This window comes from Delphinapterus leucas, chromosome 12, assembly GCF_059928025.1.
Source record: "Delphinapterus leucas isolate spDelLeu-1000000601 "Yukka" chromosome 12, BTC_Dleu_Yukka2, whole genome shotgun sequence".
NCBI lineage: Eukaryota > Metazoa > Chordata > Mammalia > Artiodactyla > Monodontidae > Delphinapterus > Delphinapterus leucas.
The window spans coordinates 9,760,700-9,776,466 of NC_143140.1; positions in this window are offsets into that span (position 1 = coordinate 9,760,700).

Here is a 15,767-nt window from a genome sequence, read left to right on the forward strand (position 1 = left end):
TTCCCTTTAATGTAACTTTCAACCTTAATGCCTTTTGTCCCTTTCCCACAATTAAACTGGACATGATTTCTTAGAATCTTGAAAGTAGAGGCTTGGAAAAGCACCCCTGCTTCCCATGAGGTCAGTAAAACTTAGCACACTTTATTTTTGCTTGTAAATTTCTACTTGTTTTATACTTTCTAAAGAACCTGGAATTAAAGAATGAAAGGATATTTTTCAAATCTTTCTTCTTTCTTTCACATTTATGTCGTCTTGTAGCAATCTGTAGGAGAAATAACAAATAACTGAAAAAAAAAATTCAAAGGGACCATGTGAGTCAGGGAATTTTATATTTTACAACAGTTATAAAATTATTAAGTCAGGGCTTCCCTGGTGGTGCAGTTGTTGAGAGTCCACCTGCCGATGCAGGGGATGCGGGTTCGTGCCCCGGTCTGGGAAGATCCCACATGCCGCGGAGCAGCTGGGCCCCTGAGCCATGGCGGCTAAGCCTGTGCGTCCGGAGCCTGTGATCCACATTCGGAGAGGCCACAACAGTGAGAGGCCCGCGTACAGCCAAAAAAAAAAAAAAAAAAAAAAAATTTATTAAGTCAATTTCCAAACTGTTGATGCAGTTACTTTTGAATTTTCTTAATATGCATATTAACTTCAAATTACTGTATTTTATTCCTTACACTTACATTGATATCTTTATTTTACAGGCATACCTCAGAGATATTTCATTTTATATCCAGACCACAGACATAAAGCAAATATCACAATAAAATGAGTCACACAGTTTTTTTTAAATTTACCAGTGCATATAAAAGTTATGTTCATACTATACTGTAGTCTAGTAAGTGTGCATTAGCATTATGTCAAAAAAATTACACACTGTAATTAAATAATACTTTATAGCTAACCATCATCTGAGCCTTCAGCAAGCTGTAATCATTCCGCTAGTGGAGGGTCTTGCCTTTAACGTTGATGGCTGCTGACTGATCAGGGTGGTTGTTTCTGAAGGTTGAGGTGGTTTTGGCAATTTCTTAAAATAGACAGCAATGAAGTTTGTCACATTGATTGAATCTTTCTTTCATGAACAATTTCTCTGTTGAATGTAATGCTGCTTCCTAGCATTTTACCCACAGTAGAATTTATTTTGCAATTAGAGTCAGTCCCTTCAAAACCTGCAGCTGCTTTATCAACTAAGTATATGTAACATTCTCAATCCTTTGTTGTCATTGCAACAATCTTCACAGCACCTTTACCAGGAATAGATTCCATCTCAAGAAACCACTTTCTTTGCTCATCTGTAAGAAGCAACTCCTCATCCATTCAAGTTTTGTCATGAGATTGCAGCAATTTAGTCAAATCTTCAGGCTCGACTTCTAATTCCAGTTCTTTTGCTATTTCCACCTCATCTGCTGTTACTTTTTCAACTGAAGTCTTGAACTCCTCAAAGTATTCCAGGAAGATTGCAATCAACTTCTTCCAAACTCCTGTTAATATTGATATGTTGACCTCTTCTCAAGAATCAAGAATGTTCTTAATGGAATCTAGAATGATGAATCCTTTCTGGAAGGTTTTCAATTGACTTTGCCCAGATCCATCAGAAGGATCACTATCTATGACAGCTATAGCCTTACAAAATATATTCCTTAAATAATAAGACTTGAAAGTTGAAATTACTCTTTGATCCATAGGCTGCAGAGTGGATTTTATGTTAGCAGTCATGAAAACAACTTGAATCTTGTTATGCATCTCCATCAGAGCTCTTGGGTGAACAGTACATTGCCAAATGAGCAGTTAACATTTTAAAATAAATTGTTTTCTAAGCAGTAGCATTTTAAAAGAAATCTTTTTTTTCTAAGCAGTAGATCTCCATAGTAGGCTTAAAATATTCAGTAAACCATGCTGTCAACAGGTGTGCTGTCACCCAAGCTTTGTTGTTTCATTTATAGAGCACAGGCAAAGTAGGTTATCATAATTCTTAAGGGTTCTGGGATTTTCAGAAGGTAAATGAGCACTGGCTTCAACTTAAAGTCACAGCTTCATTAGCCCCTAACAAAAGAACCAGCCTGTCCTTTGAAGCTTTAAAACCAGGCATTGATTTCTCCTCTCTAGCTATGAATGTCCTAGATGACATCTTCTTCTAATTAAGATTGTTTCATCTACATTGAAAATCTGTTGTTTTTGTTACCACCTTCATTAATTATCTTAGCTAGATCTTCTGGGTAACTTGCTACAGCTTCTACATCAGCACTTGCTGCTTCATTTTGCACTGTGATGTTGCAGATATGGCTTCTTTCCTCAAACCTCATGAAACAACCTCTGCTAACTTCTTCTGCAGCTTCTTCACTTCTCTCAGCCTTCATAGAATTGAAAAGAGTTAGAGCCTTCCTCTGGGTTAGGCTTTGGCATAAGGGAATGTTGTGGCTGGTTTGATGCTCTATCCAGAACACTAAAACTTTCTCCACATCAGCAATAGGGCTATTCATTTTCTTATCATTTGTGTATTCACTGGAGTGACACGTTTAATTTCCTTCAAGAATTTTTCCTTTGCATTTACAATGTGGCTAACTGTTTGGTCTCAGAGGCTTAGCTTTCAACCTCTCAGCTTTTGACATTCCTTCCTTGAACACTTAGAGGTCTTTGTAGTGTTATTAATTGACCTAATTTCAGGGTTGTTTTGTCTCAGGTAATAGGGAAGCCCTAGGAGAGGGAGAGAGACTAGGGAATGTCCAGGAGGTGGAATAGTTAGAATACACACATTTATCTATTAAGATCACCATGTTATAGGGGCATGGTTTGTGGTGCCCCCAAATAATGACAATAGTAACATTAAATATCACTGATCACAGATCACCATAATAAATATAATAATAATGAAAAAGTTTAAAATATGGTAAGAATTACCAAAATGTGACACAGAGACTCAAAGTGAGCAAATGCCGTTGAAAAAATGGTGTCAATAGGCTTGATCAAGGCCGGGTTGCCACAAACCTTCCATTTATAAAAAATGCAATATCTTCAATATGTAAAAAAGAGAAGCACAATAAAAGGAGGTCTGCCTGAATGTGGAAGTTAATTTGAATAATTCTCAGTAAACAGTTGGCTTTCAACACATGACTTTCAAGTATTGGCTCATTACGCATCAGGATTGTTTAAGCCAGTTTTTGGTGCAGTTAGTGTTTTCAAACCCTGTGTGCTACATATACCCTGGTTTAAACCATTGATTCAAAATAAATAATGATAGCTCATTATGTGAAAATAAAGAAACTGAACTCAAGTTACTTTAATTCTACTTGAGCATTTAAAGATTTTAATTATGTTTACAAACTAGAATCTGAAAAAGAACACAAAGTGTGATAAAGATTTTGCCGAATTGAGCAAAATCTATTCATTAACATTTATTTTTAAAATTCTAATTGGTTAAAACAAAGGATATAGCAAGAGAATAGTGATTGTTCATAATTATTACATGATTTGTATTAAAATTAAATTTTTCATATAGACGACAGAGGTGTTAAAAATGATTGGCTCAGGTTGTATATATATTAGGTAGTCACTAAGGCATAACTCATTCAGGAGTTTGATGTAAGTAATGTAAGTGTAATAGTGTGGCTTGTATAAGGGATGAATATCCCAGATTAGTAGGAAATGAGATTGTTAAAGTAGGCAGAGGGTGTATATTAATATTGTGTCCAGTCCATAACTTAGCAAACCTTTTCATTGATTGATTATTTCATTTAATTATTCATTCCTTCAATGGTTATTTATTGAGTCTGTAATATATTCTAGGTATTTGCCTAAGCATTGAGAATACAGATATGGGCAAGAAAAACTCAGAGCTTATGTTCACTGTTCATGTAGCTTAACTTTCAAAATTATACATAAGTTGAAAAAAACACATAGTTGAAACTACTAACTACATAGATATCCAATGTAACTAATAAAAGCACTCCTGTCTATTGATAAGATTCAAAATAAAAATTTATCATTTTTTATTAAAAAATAACTTCATGTAAGGTCGTATGACAAAGTAGGTGACTTTTGTAATCTCAGGGTAGCAACACATTTACTATAAATATATGGTTAGCAGTTTTTACCCCATGTCAGCTGTTCAATTATTTATCTATGTTTAAAAAACAGTATGAATTAAATTCTATATTGTCAGAATTAGAATATTTTTAAAGTCTAAATATCTAGGTTGATTAGGCCCATTAACTTATTGTTAGTAAAATTGGGTTTGAAACATCACTTGCCATATCACCTCAATTATATACTTAAATTTAGGACATTATTTTTATGCCTGATTATACTTTCTCATAGCTATGGTATTGAAACACTGAATCATTTTTACACAAATCTTCTAAAATGATGTCATATTAAATTGTATGGCTCTGTTGTTTAAAATTAATATAAACCATTTAAAACATGAAAAGAATTTTGCGGGCAATGTATTTTCACTCTCATAGAATTGTCATAACTGACCTTAAGTATTAAATGGTCCTTAAGATAAAGTTTGGGCAACTACCTAGGTCACCACACAATTATGATGCCTTCTAGAGAATAGCTTTCTCTAGTCTTCATTTAATCATTGTTGATTTCTGTAAATTGATCCTGAGCACTTACACAACCTTCCCAATAAAACAATATCTCCTTTAACTATTTTGGCACCAGTATAGAAAGCAAGTATGATTATGCATAATTGGAAAAAGGAGAGCAAGTACACTTTAAAAGTTGTGTGATTACTGAGGATTTCCTCTCGTTCCAGTGGTTAGGACTCTGCACTCACACTACCAAGGGTCTGTGCTCAATCCTTGGTCAGGGAACTAAGATCCCACAAGCCCTGCAGCACGGAAAAAAAAAAAGTGTATGTGATAACTTATATAAGAAGGATTGGGGTTATTTTTTGTTTTTTTGTTTTTTGCCACATAATGATGTGCACCTAAAAAAAATTGTCTAAGCTCAAGCTATTTTACTGCTAGTTTTTTCAGATTCATGTGTCCCAAGCTGTACAGAGGCTCATGCCTTTCAAAGATAAGAACATCGCCTATTCCAGCATCTCACTTGTTTACAATTTCAGACCAACACCTGTACACATCAAATTTATGAATATCTATGTGAAACTATGACCAAAAGTAGCCTCCAAAGTTCTATAAGTATCTTACTTAACCATTCCCTTTAGAGACATGAGTAAGAATCATTCAAGTTGATACTCTCCCTTGTTCAATCTAGTCAGCTTTGTTTGGTCAACAAGTTTCCCAGACTGACTTTGTATGGTGGCTTGGGGAGGGGATGGGGGCTTCATTGTTGAATCTCACCTTTGAGAAAATCATTAGTTGACTCACTGTGTGTCAGACATTTGAGCTAAACCTGGAATTAAGGAACTGCAATCCAAAATACCCTCAGCCACCTGTTTTCTCTCTGTCTCCATTGTTATATGGACCTGAATAAACACTCATTTTCTAGTTGAAGTCAGCTACCCATCTTTGCCCCATCTGAATTACACATTATGAAATTGCTGGAGAAAACTAAACTGACATTTGCTTTTTTTTTTTTTTTTTTTTTGCTGCACCACACCGCATGTGGGCCTTAGTTCCCCAAGCAGGGAACGAACCTGTGCCCCTGAATTGGGAGCTCAGAGTCTTAACCATTGGACCACCAGGGAAGTCCCGAATCTGTAATTTAAAATCCACAAAACTCAACCGCACACACAAAACTACCTAGGAACCCTGCTACTATGGCCCAGTAAGTTGTGTTTTATTTTATTTCATGACATATATTTCTCTCTAAAATCTTCCAAATATTTCCTTCCTATACTCTCATTGACAACTTTAGTTTTTCACTGAGAAAAAAGAAACACTTGACAGAAATTCATCACTTCCTATGGAAATAATCTTCCAAATCATTTATCTGTACAAAATATTTCTGTCCGTAACCATGTACAAAATGCCCCTGCTTCTTACAAAGTGCACTTCCTCCATAAGCAAGTTATGACAAGGCAAATAAAAATGCCTGGAAACAAGAAATATTTGTTTCTAAAATATTTGTTTTAGAATAACAGTTCTTGCCAAGGAGCTTATATATTGTTATCTTTGTCTGATTCATTTTTTAGAGGTAGGACTCAGTATTTTTATTGAAAAGGAACACAAATTATTTGTTTTTATTGAATTTCAACTAAATCTGCCTAAACTTTAATCAAAGAGTAACTTGTTAAAAAGGAAAAAAAAGCTAAAATTTCAAGTCATGACCTTGCACTTTTAGGAAAGTACATCAAGTTAAGTATGCTGCACTGAACATTAAATTGTCCAATTGAGAAATGTTAATTTTAGAAATTTATCTTAACATTTGCACTGTTTAATTGGTAATAGTGATACGAAAGACTGAACGTTGTTCTTGTACCATAAGTCATCTGTTTTAATAAAGATTCAGCTAATGCCTAAGAGTAAGGAACTTCTTAAAGTGAATTTATAAAGTTCCTTTGTCATTTATAAACTAAAAGCTTTTCTAGTCATAGGCTGTTACTTTGTTATGTTCCCTTCAAATTTTCCCTCATTAAAATACATCTTTTTCACACGCTGCATCTTGTGTGTGTATATTTGCATACTGATACATATGCATATACACATACACATGATCCACATAGATTTTTATAAAATCATCCAAAATAATTAACATATATATTTGTCCAAAGGGTTGAGTCTTAAAAGAACTTAGGCCAGACAGAGATCCAAAATAAATATTATCAACTCTAGTCAAGAATTTGGTAAACCACTTATGGGTTAACGTAGTGCATCTCAATTGTTAAAATGTTTATCTCTTAACATTTAGTTTCTAATATACAAATGTCAAGTACCCCCAAACCATTAAATCCCATTTAACAAAAAATAATTGGTGGTCACTGGAAGACTCCAAATTTGATGTATTGATCATATTTCTCAAGTTCAATTCCCTATTTATGTACATTATGGTAAATCCTTTTGTTGCCTTAATATAACCATATAATAAAAAGTAATAGGGGTAAAACTATGAATACTTTAAGAAATAATGGATTTGTTTTTTATACTAATAAAGATTTGAACTTATGAGATTGAACTATGTGGAGCCAAGAGCTTTATGGTCAGAAGTACATTAAAAAATGGGGTTGATTCAAAATTTATCTTAAAATGTAATAAAACTGATAAATACAGAAAACCAACTGAAATATACCACATTTATTTTTAAATAGCCACCATAATAATGAATACTAAATGAGTAAACATTTGTTAGAATATATGTATTACAGGAATTATGTTTGACATTGATTGTCTCATTAAAAAACAGCACTTTTACAATGGATTTGATCAAAAAAGGTAGACTGGAAATTAGAAGTGATCAATGTTATTAACCTAACATATAACATAGATCACTTCAATTAAAATACCTGGGCTGTGGAATTTATGTTTTCTCATCAGTTAAATAATTTTAAATCAGTAAAAGTAACATCTGAAGTAGTAAATTTCCATCATGTGTTATAGTAACCCAGCAGGAAAGACTTCTGAGTGCTACTCTGACTCAGAAACAGCCACCTGGATGCCTTACTGAAGTCTGTGCAGAGTGAAGGCAAAAGAGACTGCCTATTTTACAGTCTGCTGATGCTCTGGCATTCTCGGTGGAGGAATGATGTGTTTGATCATATTTTCTGGTGGAGGAACGAAGGAGCCACCCTATGAGCTAAGGACTTTGTGGAGATGCCAAACTGAAAGCTTTGGCAAAGTTTTTTTCATAGTAAGTCAGAGCAAAGATCTATGAAAAAGAGGGGGAAAGAATATGAACATAGCAACATCTAGTTCTATGTATAATTTTGGAATCAACCAGAGAAATGGCACTGAACTGAGGTATTTTTATATTGAACAATTTCTCCAAAAGCTTCATAACTGGACAAAAAAAGATCATATATTGTTACAGAGATATATTGTAATCTCTTTCTTAGGAAGCACTTACTTGCTTTGAAATAATTTTTCCTACAAGTATGTAATACCAAAGCATGTTAATTTTAAGGATTTATACATTTTCATGGGAGATACTCAAATCTGGGTTGTCCTCTGAAAACATTTTCACTTACTTTTTTTTAAAAAAAATTATGTGGAGTAAGATAAGAGAATGATTTTGTATAGGAAAAGATAAAATATACTATTTATATAAATATCATTAAATTATACAATTTCACACTTAGAATATGTGTGATGATAAATCATCCCTTAGTTTTCTGAGATAGATTTATTTTTTCTTTAATATAAAGAAATTCCTAGCTATTGAAGCACTGTTTATAGTAACAAGAATAGTATAAATCATAATAGATTAACAATCAGTGAAGCACTGTTTATAGTAACAAGAATAGTATAAATCATAACAGATTAACAATCAGTGAGATACAATGTTACTTAACATTGTAAGTAACATTGTCTCCAATCTCCAATAACATATAAAAGCAAATTTGGAAAAGCAATAATCATGTTTGGCAATATCTTACCATTTAACATTTTGTGATAAATGCAATTGTATACTTCCAACTCTGAAAATTTTAATATCTTAACTTATATAGAATTATGAACCATAACCTAAAGATTTTAGTCATGAAGCAGAATATACCAAAGTACAACTCAATTATACTCTTTTGTCAGGTCTTTTATTCCACGGCCTGATTTTGTGCCAGTTAACAAAATAAATATTAACCTGAAACATAAAAATAATGATAACCATGTGAAAACAACTATATTTTCTAAATGAATAAACTGTAGTTATATGACTAGTACATTGTGTTTTGAGAGGTGTAAAAATACAACCTAGAGCTGTTGATTATGTCAGGTCAGAAAACAATGATTCTATCACAAACAGTGATTATTGTCATTATTCTTCACATGGGATCCTGAGGCCAAATGACTCAAAGCGTGAGACCTGTCATCTACAATTGATTTAACAAGGACAATACCAATAAAGGACTTACATTCACACTGTTCATTTTAAATACATGTCTCTAGGGGAACTCACAGACAGAACTGGGTTGATAAATATTTCAAATAGCTTTTATCTAGTAGTTCTGAGAGTTTCTTATTGTCAATATCAAGAGCTTTAGGGAGGTGCTCTGCATAATAAATGTGCAAATACAGTTATAGAAAGGTCTTTGAAGGATAATGTTTTTTAATTTAATAGATGGGTTGTAGGAAAAGGTAGTGAGCAGTTTGCCAGGGAATCTGACTCTATCTGATGAAACAGTACCAACTCTATGACTCAGAATGTTACATTATAAGTTATTTAGAATATTCTGAGAAGTGAGCCAATCATAGAAACACCTGAAACATCAATATTGAACCATTTACATAAATCAAATTCAAGGAGTCTTCTAATCTTAACACATACAGCAGCAACACTCATGCTGAGGCCTTGTAGAGGGGGTAGATCACTAGCATTTGATTAAAGGGATATAATTTCACATAGTTGGATGCTCATTTTAACAGAACTTGATACATGGGACCTGAAAGGCTTTAGGCAAAGTAAGAGGAAACATAATAGAAGTAAATAAACTTAAAACCTGTATTAGCAATATATTACACAACCATGGTAAGGTGTCTCACATAGTGAAAAAACATTTCCTCTCATTATTCAATTAGCCAACAGTATTTAATCAGCCAACTGTCAATTTAAACAGGCTTATGGAATTCTCTGTGAAGGGGCTCAGCCTTTGGAAATAGATGAAGGTCTCAGTGATCACCGTCCATTGAACATGAATAGGAAGATTTCAGGTTATCAGCTAAGTTTTGCAAAAGATTTCAGTCTACCACCTAAGGTTGCTTTACCTGATAAAGCAACATTCTGTGCTTTCCTTTGAGGTGATTTACCAGGAATATATGCTTGAATGTGTGTTTAAAGTGTATAGTCAGTTGTTTTCAACAGGAAACATTTTCTGAGAGATAAGTACAATTGACTTTTGAGCAACTCAGGGGTCAGGGGCACCGATCTTCTGCACAGTCAAAACTCCACGTGTAAAGTGTCGTTGGTCCTCCATATCCTTGGTTCCTCCATATCTGTGATTCTGTATTCGAGGATTCAAACAACTGTGGACCAGGCAGTACCGTAATATTTATTAATGAAAACATTCCTTATATAAGTTGACCCCTATAGTTCAAACCCATGTTGTTCAAGGATCAACTGTATTTTTAGGCAACACAGTGACTAATAGAAAAATTGAAGTATTTCAAATAGCTTTGGCTCCAGATGACTTTTTTTATTGTAAACATATTTTTTTTTCAGAGTTGAGCATTGAGAGTCATTCTTAGTATGAGAGAGCAATGTATTTATCAACTAATTAGTGTTATTATTGTAAGGTTGTTATGTCTTTATATTAGACATTATGATATTGTGAATTGCTCAAATTAGATGTTAGGCATTAGGCAAGTTATCTATCATCTATTTATTATCTATCTGATATTTATATTTATCTAAAGCACTGGCCATAGTAATTATAACTGATAACCATGAGCGTAGGAGGGTAGGGTAATTAACTGAATCAGTTAGTGGAGTTCTGCTAATTAGATCTGGGCAAATTTTAACTTTCAGAATAGAAAGTGGAGCTAAATGTGAAGGTCTAGATTAAACTTGGACAGGCATTACCTTCTGATGAGGAAAACTAATTGAAAACAGGTAAGATGATCAAATAAATGACATGAATGTGGTGGGAAGTAAGGTGATTTCCTTTCAGTAGAGAAAAGCTGTCCATCTATTTTTTTTTTTTTGTAGAAACTTTTATTTTCCCAAATGAAATATTATGAAGAACAATACATAAATATACCAAGCACATGAAACAAATTAGTTCTGGCTTAGCAAGGAGGAAGGACTACATGCTGCATCACTTCAATTTCTCCCCATCTCCCATCATTCAACACTTCCTACAGTGGACTTTTGTATCCCTTTAGTGGGAAGACAGTCCCACATGTTGAGAAGTACATGGACTTTGGTGCTGGTTGAATAGTTGCAAATATTAGCTCTGACACATTTGAGCTGTGTGTTCCAGACATACATAAGCTACTAGGGCTTCTTTTTGTTCATGGGAGGATAGCAATGATGTGCTGAAACTGGCTCATGGTAATCATCATCACCATCATCATCAACATTTGTGAAGCACTTTTCCTGTGTTCAATGGAATAATGATTAAATGAACAGTGGATACCTGACTGCCCAGGTGAGTAGCCTGGTTCTTCCACGAACACCTACGGTCCATCCAAAAACCTGCTACACTTCTACCTGCTTCAGGTTCTCCTCTCTACAAAAATGTAGCTAATTGTCTAGAACAGTGTCTGCCCACATGTAAGTGTTCCCTGAGCTCTGATTATTGCTCATATCTTATGGACTTTTAATGAGGGTTAAATGAACTTATACCTAAGGTGCTTAAAAGAGTGACTTGCATGTTTTAAGTGCTCCATGAATGTTACCATAATTTACATGAATTGTTTAATCATCACAACAGATGAATTAGGTGGTTATTATTATCACAATGTATATTATGAAAAAGACAAGTGGTAGTTATTAAAATAATGTCAAAGTCAGTTTTAACTTTTACGACTTTTTCAATGAGAGCTTTTCTCAGTCTCATAAATCACTATTTACATGAGGAGAATCTGTCCTCCAAATTAGCAACATTTAACTTCATTTCCACATTTTTCGGTTAAGGAATGGCATGTGAATGGTTTAGTGCAATATTGTACAGCTAATAGTTGGATCAAGGCTGGAAACTTATTCTGCTGACATAAAACAGATCAAATTATGTCTGCAATCAGACTGGACATTTTTATTGAGAAAAAAATCTGCTAACTGGAGTTGGACATTATTTCTACCTGTATATTGGTAGTTGGGGCATAAGAATGTACCAGTTTTGATATTGGAAAGGTAGTTCATCATTCAGTGAAGTAATAGGCAACTCACACATCACCCAAACATGCTGAAATAATAACAGTAGTTCAGAGCCTCTAGGTCGGAGTCCTTGCATTTGAACCCCAGCTGGGTGACTTTGGGGAAGTTACTTAAACTTTCTGCATATCAGTTTCTTTACCCTAAAAAAGAGATTAATAATGCAAACGTAATTTATGGAAGCTTTTGTAAGTAGAAACAGCACAAGGTAACTATTCAATAAGCAAAAATTACTATTAAAAAAGTTATTACAAAATCACTTTTGTTACGTTATTAACAAATTTATTTCCTCCAAAACCTGTATACATTTTAAAGCAGTTTGTAATTTTAACTTATTCTTAAAAGAGAAACAGTAAGTGATAAACTATATAAATAAAAACACTAATAAACCATGGCATATAATTTATAAATAAGTCCTTTGTGACTTGGTAGAATGGGGCATACATGTTATTAAACCACAAATATATTCATATTGACATTAAATAAAGAACAAACTACTTAAGAGCAATCATTTTATAATTTGATTTTGTAGCAGTAAAAAAAATCTGTGTATATAAAGTCTATATATATATATATATGATTACACAGCAGTATCATCTGTTAAAAGGGTTTCTTGATTGTTTTTATTTTAATTTTTAACCTTTCTTTGTTGACAGAATTCTTCAGTCAGTGTTACAGATAATCAGAAAAAATAAAACTATTATTATAAAAGTTTTATTTTATTATAAAAATACACATGAGCACTTCTGAGCTGAAGTTTCATATTAACTTATTTATTTTAATTTTTTAAATGCATGTGAAGAAAGAAACCATCTTGTTACAATTAAAATTCCAGTCAGATAGGAATAAAGTTATTTAAACAGTAAATTTGAATTTTTCATCTAATATGGTAATACAGGCTGCACCTGTAGTTTGAGTCTTTTAAAAATGAAATGTTGGGTTTGTCTTAAAATGTATAAAGTAAATATCTCATAAACTTATTGACAGCTTTATAATGTAATTCACATTTGTAGTAACCTATTTTGCTTTTAAGTAGTGTGACCACTTATTTTTTTATTTCATATATTTCATATCAAGTGATTTATGCCTTTCCTAAATATATATAAGTGGTGGTAATTTGTACTCTACAACTAAGTTTCCTTATTACTAAATATCCATTTCTTAAAAATTATAATGATTTTCCTCTTAGGACTTTAAGAAACTCTCACAAATACCAGCTCATATTGTGTAAATGATTTTGGACATTATTTTTAATCTTGAGATAAAGATACTCTGTTAGATCTATTCTGGATCATAAAACATAAAGAGTCTGACTCCCACACTGAAGTGTCTGGCCATTTCTATAATTGTCTTTGTAATAGACATTTAAACACATGTACAAGATCATAAAAATACAATAATCACTACAGTCTATTCTTAGTTGAAATGAGTGTAATAACACAGCATGGTTACAGACTTACTTTGAAACCGTCTCCTTTCAATGGATTTTATAAGAACTACCGAGAGAAATAACTTGTCTCACAGTATACTACTGTCTTTGGGGACGAATTTCTACCACTGTTTTATGTGTGACTCACTTCCAGAATAAGGTCTTTGTGGTATTTTCAAAAATTATCCTCTTCAAATAGAGAAGGAGACAAAACCACCTGGACAAGAAATGTAAACAGATTTTATTTTCATAAGTTTCAAAAAAGGTAATCTAATAATATAACCAGATAAAATAGATTGTGCATTATTTCTTAATTAAAATCACAAAGTGCTGTTTATGTATTTATATAATCTGTGTTAATAACATGAGGATTTGAATTTGGATTAGTATCCCAAATTTACTTTAAGTGAAACTCTCTTCTCCAAGGTACCAACTTGGCCACAACCAAATCACTCAAACCCAACACCTAGGGCTGGTCCTTAGTAACTTCCTTCTCAGTCCCCCACACAGTCAAGCAATCAGCAGGTTCTGCTGATTTTAACACCAAAATATATCCTGACTGTCCACTTATAGTTTTACTGTCACCTCCCTAATCCAAGTCACCAGTACCCAGTGTCATCTTGTACCATCTGAAATAGCCCTCTGCCTCCTTTCCCTGCTTTTTTTTTCTCCTTTTTTTAAAATTTAAATTTATTTAAACTAAATTAAAAAAACAAACAGTCACTCATTTTTCCCACCTCTCACCCCCTGACTCAGGCAACTACCAGTCTATTCTCTGTATCCATGAGCTGGGTTATTTATTTATTTATTATTTGTTAGATTCCACATATAAGAGAGATCATACGGTATTTGTCTTTCTCTTTTTATTTAATTTAGCGTAATGCCTTTCAGGTCCCCCTGCTACTGTTTTTGTTTCTTTATAATTTATTCCCAGGATGATATTCTCAAATGTACAGGAGATTGTAATATTTCTCTGCTTAAACTTCTTTTGATAGTCCACCCTGAGTAATCACATTTAGAATGAGATCTAAATTCTCCACTTCATCACAAAGATCCCTGTAAACTAATTTGTGTCTACATCTCTAATATTGTTTCCTGACTCCCTCCCTCTCCCTCCCCTCCCCCATCTTAGTATCCCTGTCCCCTCCATTGTCACACTCTTAAGCCACAGTCCTTTCTTTTATGTCCCTCCTCTATGTAGCCACACTGCTTTCTGCCTCTGAAAACTTCATCTTCGTAGTTCCTATTACTCACAACATATACTCATACCACATCTCCTGCAACATTACAACCTCAGCCAGGCAGGACTGATAGACCATATATTTTTTTTAACATCTTTATTGGAGTATAATTGCTTTACCATGTTATGTTAGTTTCTGCTGTATAACAAAGTGAATCAGCTATATGTATACATATATCCCCATATCCACTTCCTCTTGCATCTCCCTCCCACCCTCACTATACCACCCCTCTAGGTGGTCACAAAGCACTGAGATGATCTCCCTGTGCTATGCAGCTGCTTCCTACTAGCTATTGATTTTACATTTGCTAGTGTTTATAAGTCCATGCCACTCTCTCACTTCATCCCAGCTTACCTTTCCCCCTCCCCCGTTCTCAAATCCATTCTCTACATATGAGTCTTTATTCCTGTCCTGTCACTAGGTTCTTCAGAACTTTTTTTTTTTTAGATTCCATATATATGTGTTAGCATACGGCATTTGTTTTTCTCTTTCTGACTTACTTCACTGTATGACAGACTCTAGGTCCATCTACCTCACTACAAATAACTCAATTTCGTTTCTTTTTATGGCTGAGTAATATTCCATTGTGTATATGTGCCACATCTTCTTTATCCATTCATCTGTCAATGAACACTTAGATTGCTTCCGTGTCCTGGCTATTGTAAACAGAGCTGCAGTGAACATTGTGGTACACAACTCTTTTTGAATTATGGTTTTCTCTGGGTATATGCCTAGTAGTGGGATTCCTGGGTTATATGAGAGTTCTATTTTTTGTTTTATAAAGAACCTCCATACTGTTCTCCATAGTGGCTGTATCAATTTACATTCCCACCAACAGTGCAAGAGGGTTCCCTTTTTTCCACACCCTCTCTAACATTTGTTGTTTGTAGATATTTTGATGATGGCCATTCTGACTGGTGTGATGTGATACCTCATTGTAGTTTTGATTTGCATTTCTCAAATGATTAGTGATGTTGAGCAGTGTTTCATGTGTTTGTTGGCAATCTGTATATCTTCTCTGGAGAAATGTCTATTTAGATCTTCTGCGCATTTTTGGACTGGGTTGTTTGTTTGTTCATATTGAGCTGCATGAACTGCTTGTAAACTTTGGAGATTAATCCTTTGTCAGTTGCTTCATTTGCAAATATTTTCTCCAATTCTGAGAGTTGTCT